Below are 9171 nucleotides of genomic sequence, written 5' to 3' on the forward strand. Positions count from 1 at the left end.
ATTTTCTGATTTTTACTTAATTGAAATTTGATGGGATGAATTATGTGGGTTTACCAGTTTTATAATTTTTATAATTATTTTATATATATATTCCATTATTGCTTTATGACGAAGGAAAAGGGGTCAGGTTATCATAAGATAATAGATTTTGGGAAGTGATAAAGTAATAGATTTAATGTTTCTTGATTTATTTATTTTTAATCGATTTTTTTTTAATGTTTCTTGATTTATTTATTTTTAATCGAATTTTTTTAATATGCATTGTGTATTATCATATTTTGTCATCTTTACCTATAAGTTTTATGGGATGAATGACGTGGGTTTACCAGTTTTTTAATTGTTTTAATTGTTTTCTTTGTATATTTTATTGTTGCTTTAAGTTGAGGGAAAAGCTTACTAGCTTTATAATTGCTTTAATTGTTTTCTTTATATATTCCATTATTGCTTTAAGTGGAGGGAAAAGCTTATTTGAGTGGGGTGAGGTTTTTTTTTTGTAAGCAAAGGCGAGATTCTGCATTTCTATTACTGTAAAATAGGAAACATACACATAAACATATGGGCCGGTCTCAACCCGCCCCGAAGGGAAACCGGGTTTCTTGACCACCTGAGATTCTTAACAGCCATCCAAAAATAAAATACCATCAGTCTTTCTACCCATGCTATATATCCAGTTATCCAAAAATAGAGACCCATCAGTCTTTCTTCCCATACTATATATCCATCTACCCTTCCTACAGTGAAACTAAGTATGATTTGAGTCATGCATAACTAGTATATCTAAAGTAAACTGAAAGCAAAAAACCTCTTTTCAACTGCTCCATTTGCTGCTAAGTCCGTGTCTCCAGATTGGCTTCATTCTCCGTCTTAACACCCATACCACTAGCTTGAAGAAACTTCAGGATCTCATCCATCTTCCTATCTTGCATCATTAAGGTAACTTGAAGATTTTTCAGCTCCTTCTTCATGACAGGTATACCCTGAGCCAATTCTACCATTTCCAGGGCTACCTGTTCAAGTGCTTTAGCTAATAATCTTTTCATGCCCCAATAGACATGCAAAGATTGTTTGTATAATGTCATCCTTCCTCTGGTATGTCCTGGATCAGGCAAATATGCCTCCCAATCCTCCATTTCTGACCCTGAATGTTCCTGCATTGCTTCCTCTTCCAAATGTTCAATAATTCTTCGAATGTTTGGGTGAGTATTTTGATGATAAGCCTCTTCTGCCTCCTGCAATTTCTTTTTCATATCTCGCTTTCCTCGTTTCCTACCTCTAGCCTCACTACCCATTTCTTCCTCAAACTCAACTCTTGCTGTCCTGCCCCCTCTGCCTCCTCTCCCCCTGAGACTTAAAAAGCTTACTAGTTTTATAATTGCTTTGATTGTTTTCTTTATATATTCCATTATTGCTTTAAGTTGAGCGAAAAGCTTATTTGAGTGGGGTGAGGGTATCATAAGATAATAGATTTGGGAAGGGTGATAAAATTATTGCTTTAAGTTGAGGGAATTGTTTTCTTTATATATTCCATTATTGCTTTAAGTTGAGGGAAAAGCTTATTTGAGTGGGGTGAGGTTAAAAAGCTTACTAGTTTTATAATTGCTTTGATTGTTTTCTTTATATATTCCATTATTGCTTTAAGTTGAGGGAAAAGCTTATTTGAGTGGGGTGAGGGTATCATAAGATAATAGATTTGGGAAGGGTGATAAAATTATTTCTTTAAGTTGAGGGAAAAGCTTATTTGAATGGGGTGAGGGTATCATAAGATAATAGATTTGGGAAGGGTGATAAATTATTGCTTTAAGTTGAGGGAAAAGCTTATTTGAGTGGGGTAAGGGTATCATAAGATAATAGATTTGGGAAGGGTGATAAAATAATAGATTTAATGTTTATTGATTTAATTTTTTTAATATGCATTATGTGTATTATCACCATGTATACTTGTTTTTTATTAATTTGTTTTTAGATCTTTTATATTAAATATGAACAGATTTACACATTTCTAAATGTTTTTAAGTATAAGAAATATTTTAATTTTTATTGTCATGCATCAACTTAAAGTTGAATATGAGAAAAATTACACATCTCATTTTTATTGTCATGCATCAACTTAAAGTTGAATATGAGAAAAATTACACATCTCATTTTTATTGTCATGCATCAACTTAAAGTTGAATATGAGAAAAATTACACATCTCATTTTTATTGTCATGCATCAACTTAAAGTTGAATATGAGAAAAATTACACATCTCTTTTACATGAAATAATATGTTAAGCATTGAAAAAATTGTACCTCCTTTGCCATATGATGTTGTTAACAATTGCCATCTATTTAGAATTTTTTTCAAATTTTCAATTACTCTATCTATCTCTTCTCATATAAAAAATAAATAATCAAAATATAAAAATATTTTAGAATTTAAGTATACAAATTTTCTGCAAAGCATCACAAGGAAAAAGAATTCATCTGTCATTATTAAACTATAAATATAAATATTATAATAATTTATCTACCTATAAAACTATTATCATAACTAATAAATATTTAAAATAATTATTTTAAATTATTAAACTATAAATATAAATATTATAATAATTTATCTACCTATAAAACTATTATTGTTATTACTGATATTTAATAGATTTATTAAACAAGTATTTAAACAAAACAGTAACATACCTGAAATTGAACAGGTCCTCTCTATTTCGCAGGGATCAAAGATGAAATGATGCATAAATTATTGATGAGAAGAGAATTTCCTTGGAGACAAATGGGATCCCCTATGATAAGATATTTAAGAATTCCCAAACAGAGGACCCTGTATTGAGGGTCGTTCAAAATGGTAGAAAGATATTTCTCTGTAGAATACCACTTCTGATAACTTAATATTCAAATCAGGACTACCCATTTTTATCCTCTGTTATTCTTTATCTCACACTTCTATGGGACATTGCATCAATTTATTCTAGTATGAGTTCCCTATCTAGATTTAGAGTGGCAGAGTGAAGGAAGTCAGTGTTAACAACAGATATAAAAAAATAAGAAATAGATCCTGTCTATACTAGAAGGAAGATCTCGAACATTTCGAGGCTAAGATGAATTTATAATAGTTTATTAGTGACGAATTAGTAGCGGCAAGAATATGCAACATACCAAGGATCAATAAATTTTATAAACATTACAAGTGAATGTAATACTTCTTAAAAGTTTTACTAAGTTTCTTGGTATCTTAGGTTGGTTTCCCATCTTCCTTATCCCAAGGAAATCCCCTTTGTAGTCCTAACACTTTGATAATCAGAGATTCATCAACTTAGATATCCAAAACTTTTACTAAGGTAATGTATTCATCATTTCTATTACGTTGAAAGTTCAAGGAAAACTCCATGGCCACACTATTTTTATAACCCTGCAATTTGTTGAAATATTTGAGCCAGTTTGATTGCTGAAAGATCCCCACTACCTCATGGTTGCTATATAATCTTGACGTTTTTGTGGGTTCTTTCTTGTTGAACCTACCCCACATATTGCAAGATTCCCTGTTAAGATGATTACCTTATTAATTCGATTGAGAACCCTAGCCAAATCATAAATTTGACAGTGGAAACAACTTCAACACAAAACCTCAACTCCAAATTTCTAACAAAAATGGTAAATGAAATCGTAAACTTGATAGTGGTGTTAACTTCAACACAAAACGTCAACTTTAACACTTCAAATTTGTGAGAGAAAATGGTAATGGAAACAACCTCATGTTTCAATACTTCACTTCTGAGAAAAGGGTTTTAAAATGGCAATGGGAAAATTTTAGGTTTCAACTGTCAACTTCTGTGAACAAGCTTCTTGAAAATGGTAACGAAAAAGTTCAGGTTTCCACACTTTACTTCTAAGATAGGTTTTGAAAATAGCAATGGAATATCTTTCGGTTGATTTTCAAGAAGCCACAACAAACTGAGCAACAAACTATAAATATAAATATTATATAATTTCAAAGGGAGTTACCTTGTCCATAGCATAACTATTGGTAGTGGTCTTAACTCCATTTTTATAAATACAAACAAATGAATTAAAAATCCCCAGGCCTCGTGTAACCAGACCTCTAGTTGCTTTGTTCACTTTCGTTGCAGGATATACTGGCCCCGGTTCAGGACACTGTGACGCAGCAGCATACTTTTTATAGGTCAGTTATAAGCTAATGAAAACCAATTATAAATTCGAAACAATCGAGATATTTATCTCGTATGTTATAAATTAATAACGAGGTCAATTTATTTAAATAATTTTAATATAAACTATGAAAATTGAAACTTACATCCGAAGTTCAGTAACACGTGAATCGGTTGCTCTGCAACTTGAAGGGGCGTCTTTAAGGCGATTGGAGATTCCTCGAATATACGGAATTGGAAGGACATAGTCACGTTTTTTTATAGTGTTTTTTTTTTCGGGACGAAAAAGCATTATGTATTTATATAAGATATATAAAAAGTCTCATATACATGATGTAGAACAAAGCATATGACCCCGGAAAGAGTTCTGGATCAGCAAATAAAACCATAGACATAATACTGGGTAGACACGGCTTAAAAAAAAACCGGAACTCCCACCAACTGAAAAAGACTGAAGAGACTGTAGACCGGAAACAAAGAAAAAGATCCGCATAAGCAGATCGGCCCCATGTGGAGATATACCGCATCAAAAAATAATGCAGACAGCCAAAGCATATCGGTCACAAAAAATATGAAGTTATAAGATGTGTCCCTGTGGAAAAATCGCTTCATAAGACTAACAGACCTTTGGATATATAAGGCTGGAGCATCAAAACACTAAAAAGATTTAAAGACCTGCAAGCAAGAAATTAATAGTGAGAAGGATAAAAATCCTGAATGAAGTAGATATTGCTTTTCACGGAGACCTGAAGATGCCAAAGACCAGGAGCTTCAAGAAGACCCTTCTTTGACAAAGCATCAGCCTACGCATTTTTATCCCTGTAGATGTGTTGGATTGAGCCATCCTTAAGAAGATTCCAGTAGAACTTTATCCTGTCTAGCCAACCAAAGAGGTGAGGACTGGAGATGGAATTATTTCCTTGGACATATTCCACCATGATCTTTGAATCGCCGTAGATAGAAACACCCTGAAGATTAAGAAAAAGACAGAAGTATAAAAGGCAAGCGAGGGCCATTGCCTCCAAATTGTTGGAGCCTCTTCCCCGTTCCAAAAGATCAAAAACTTTGTGTCTTTATCTACTACAATATAAAAACCACAACCACATGATCTGTTTTGCTCAGCGCCATCAAAAAACGCCCTTGGCATAGATGAGATTTCCATATAAGGATCCATACCAACCTGTTTCTTATGCTTGAGGGGAGGAATAGGGTCCGTTTTGCTCAGCGCCATCAAAAAACGCCCTCGGCATAGATGAGATTTCCATATAAGGATCCATACCAACCTGTTTCTTATGCTTGAGGGGAGGAATAGGGATAGCTTCGTAAAGAGAAGAAATATCAAAGAGGATTTCCTGGAGGGATGGGCTTTTACCTTTGAATATGAGACTATTGCGCCATTTCCAAATACTCCACACAGAGATGATGAATATTGTCCTGCATGACTCCAATTGCTCGCTGTACCAAAAGAAAGCTTTCTTTATAGAATCTTGTAACAGACACTGTATGCCGAAGAAGATCTCCAGAGATGACCACAGCTTCCTTTATGTCCATCTAATTCTCAAATATTCAAGGAATCTCCAATCGACTTAAAAAATCTACCATTTACTTAAGCCCATGGAAATTGAAGAGGTCTTTAAGGTTTTCTTACAACCAAATTAGAGAATTCGTTCATCCATCCTTTCCGTCTGCGTTCATTCTACAACAAATATCATCGAAGCCGACGCCAACAAAAATGTCTTACGATGATATAGAGATCGAGGATATGGAGTGGAACAAAGAATTACAGGGCTTCACATATCCAATGTCGTTGTGGTGATCCGTTCCAAATCACCAGAGCTGAATTGGAGATGGGAGAAGAAATCGCACGTTGTCCCAGCTTACATACAAAAGCCACACTTGCCATACTCAAAACCAAAAAACATTAGATATCTTCGAACTGCAAATTTTCTTGGTTAGTCAGAGAGGTTATACTTATGTTTTTTTAGCTGAGGTAAGGTATATATTAACATTTTTCAGAAACTAAAACTATATTTAACATTTTAAATTTAAAATTAAAATTATTTTGTCTTTATTAAAAAATAATAATAAGTTTCCAGTAAAAAAAATTTGAAAACAAATAAATTATTATGCTTTCTAATTTATTGAAAAGAATGTTTTAAGAAAATAAAATTAGATCATTTTTTTTTCATTTTTACATACAATAAGATTGTGTACAAAAGCCACACATGCCATACTCAAAACCACAAAACATTAGATATCTTCAAACTTCAAATTTTGTTTAGTCTCAATACAGAGGGGTTATATAACTAATTTTGTATTTATAATCCTTTTTCCCTATTTTGAAAATGCCAGGTGAAGTATATATCAACATCACTCAGAAACTAAAGCCATATCTAACAATTTAAATATCAATAGAAGATTAAAACTTAAAAAATGGCATTACCAATAGTAATATATTTGAGAGATATAAAAGTAGTTGCCACCACCACAAAATTATTCAGTGTTTATAATGTACCCAAATTAGACTTAAAGAAATTCATTAAGAATTTAAATATAACCATTCAAAACTATAAATTATTAAATCCCTTGAATATTGTGTATCAAGTGAAAATCCTGACAACTTATATTATGAAAGCCATAAAACTATAATACAACATACCACCTTTTAATATGAATCCTGATTAATAATGGTAAAACTTTAAATTATTAAATCCCTTGAATATTGTGTATCAAGTGAAAATCCTGACAACTTATATTATGAAAGCCATAAAACAATAATACAACATACCACCTTTTAATATGAATCCTCATTAATAATGGTAACAAGAATGGAGACTTTAAATTATTATATAACATATAATTCTCTAATTAAATAAACTTATTGAATATAATATAGATTTTTATATTCAAATATGTCCCAAAAAAAAAAAAAAAACTTAACACATAATTCTTAAATGAAAAAACCTTCTTAATTAAAATAAAATTATTAAAATTCATTTGTGAAGCATTTTTCTATTGGAAAGAATTTTTACATAGACAATATGATATAGAACCTTATATATTTCATATATTTTTATATAATAGTAAAAGTTTACATATTAAATTTATTTAAAAAATCAATAATTTCAAATATGGTCCTTTTAATAAAAAAATTTAATATAACCTTTTATAATAATTGGTTGGCTTTTAATATTTAAATTTATTCTATGACTTTGAATTTATATTTAAATTTGGAATATAATATTCATGTTTTCAATATAATATAAAGAATTTATATTTAAATTTGGAATATAATATTCATGTTTTCAATATAATATAAAGATTTATTAGAGTTGAATATAATAGGGTTTAATAATATATGTGTTCAATAAATTATGGTTTAATAAGGTATATTAGGTTTCAATATAATATAATAAGGTTAAATATAGTATAATATTCGGATTTATTAACGTTTATTATGATTAATATTATTATTAATATTAATTTGACATAAAATAATTAAAATATATATAATTGATTTATATATAGATTTGTTAATTAATTAAATTTTAAAAATAGTATTTTTAATTATTTTTAGTTTTTAAATATAATTATAATAATTAATATAAATATAGATTAATCAATTATTTTTAAAGTATTTTGTTTAAAAAGTTTAGATGAGATTTCTTTAAGGATTAAGAGTTGGTGTTGTTGATTACTTATATTCTTAGATTTTTTAATATTTAAATTATAAGAAAAGTTGGTTTTGAATTTTATGAAAATTTTATTTAGAAAAAACATAAAATTACAATTTTTTTTTAGTATTTATGATATAAATATATTTAATTTTTATGAATAATTGGATTTTTAATTTAATTTCATTTATATTTTTAATTATTTAGAATAAATAAATAAATTTGTCAATAAAATTAATTATTTTAAAATAAATAGAGTATAAAATAATTAATAATTAATATATATTATGAAATGAAAAACAAATAAATTGAAATTTTTAATGCAATAAAATATTTTTAGAATTATATTTCAATTTATTCATTTCATTATTATTTATTTTATAGTCTTTCATGTAATATTATTTGGATAAATTTAAAAAATATATTAAATATAATTTTATTGGATAAATTTAAAAAACATATTAAATATAATTTTAATAAATTTGAAGTAATTGAAAAAGGGAAATTGAATAGAAAGAGATAATAAGATGATGCAAATTTCTTTATTGATATAGTTAACTTCATGCAAGCATTTTATTAAACATAAAATTAGTGAAGTGTTTAAAGAGAACCAATGGAGTTAGGAGAGTTAGTATAGGGTGGCTCCTCAATCATCATTCAAACCTTGATGAGAATTGAGTGGCCACTAAATTGTCATGAGATACCCTACAATTCACAATTTTTTCTAAATATTGTACCAAGTTAGTGAAACTCATCCATACCATTATCTACTCCCATATATTTGTTGAAAATTCAATGTTCAACCATTGTTGACTCTATTTACCATGGTTGACCTTCGTCAAGTATGGTCAATCATGTTCAACCATGGACAACCTAGGTCAACCATTGTCAAATTTGGTCAATCATAATGACCATAATCGACATTTTAAAAACATGTTGAACCCTTGCTCAACATCACCAACCATAGTTAATATCGTTAATTAGGTTACCATGGTAAAACATGGTCAACTATAACCTTCCATTACCAATATAGATAAGCATACTCTTATCATAAAAAAATATGGTCAAACATGGTTAAATTAGTCAAACCATATTCAGCGATCGTGAACTTCGTGAAGCCATGTGACAAATGTACTAGTCTAACAAACATTGTGATATGTCAAATATTGTCACATTATCATAAACACTGTTGCAATATTACATTGTTGCATTGTGACATAAATATATTGGATGTCACAATCTAACAAACATTTTCACGACAGTTAAGCATGGTCAACCATGTTTTTTTCTGGGTTTATAATATTTATCTTGGGGTTTAAATAGCTTGGGTTTATA

This window comes from Pinus tabuliformis, chromosome 2_1 (assembly GCF_031772625.1).
Source record: "Pinus tabuliformis cultivar Carrire ecotype Pingquan chromosome 2_1, CPIR1, whole genome shotgun sequence".
In the NCBI taxonomy this organism is placed as follows: domain Eukaryota; kingdom Viridiplantae; phylum Streptophyta; class Pinopsida; order Pinales; family Pinaceae; genus Pinus; species Pinus tabuliformis.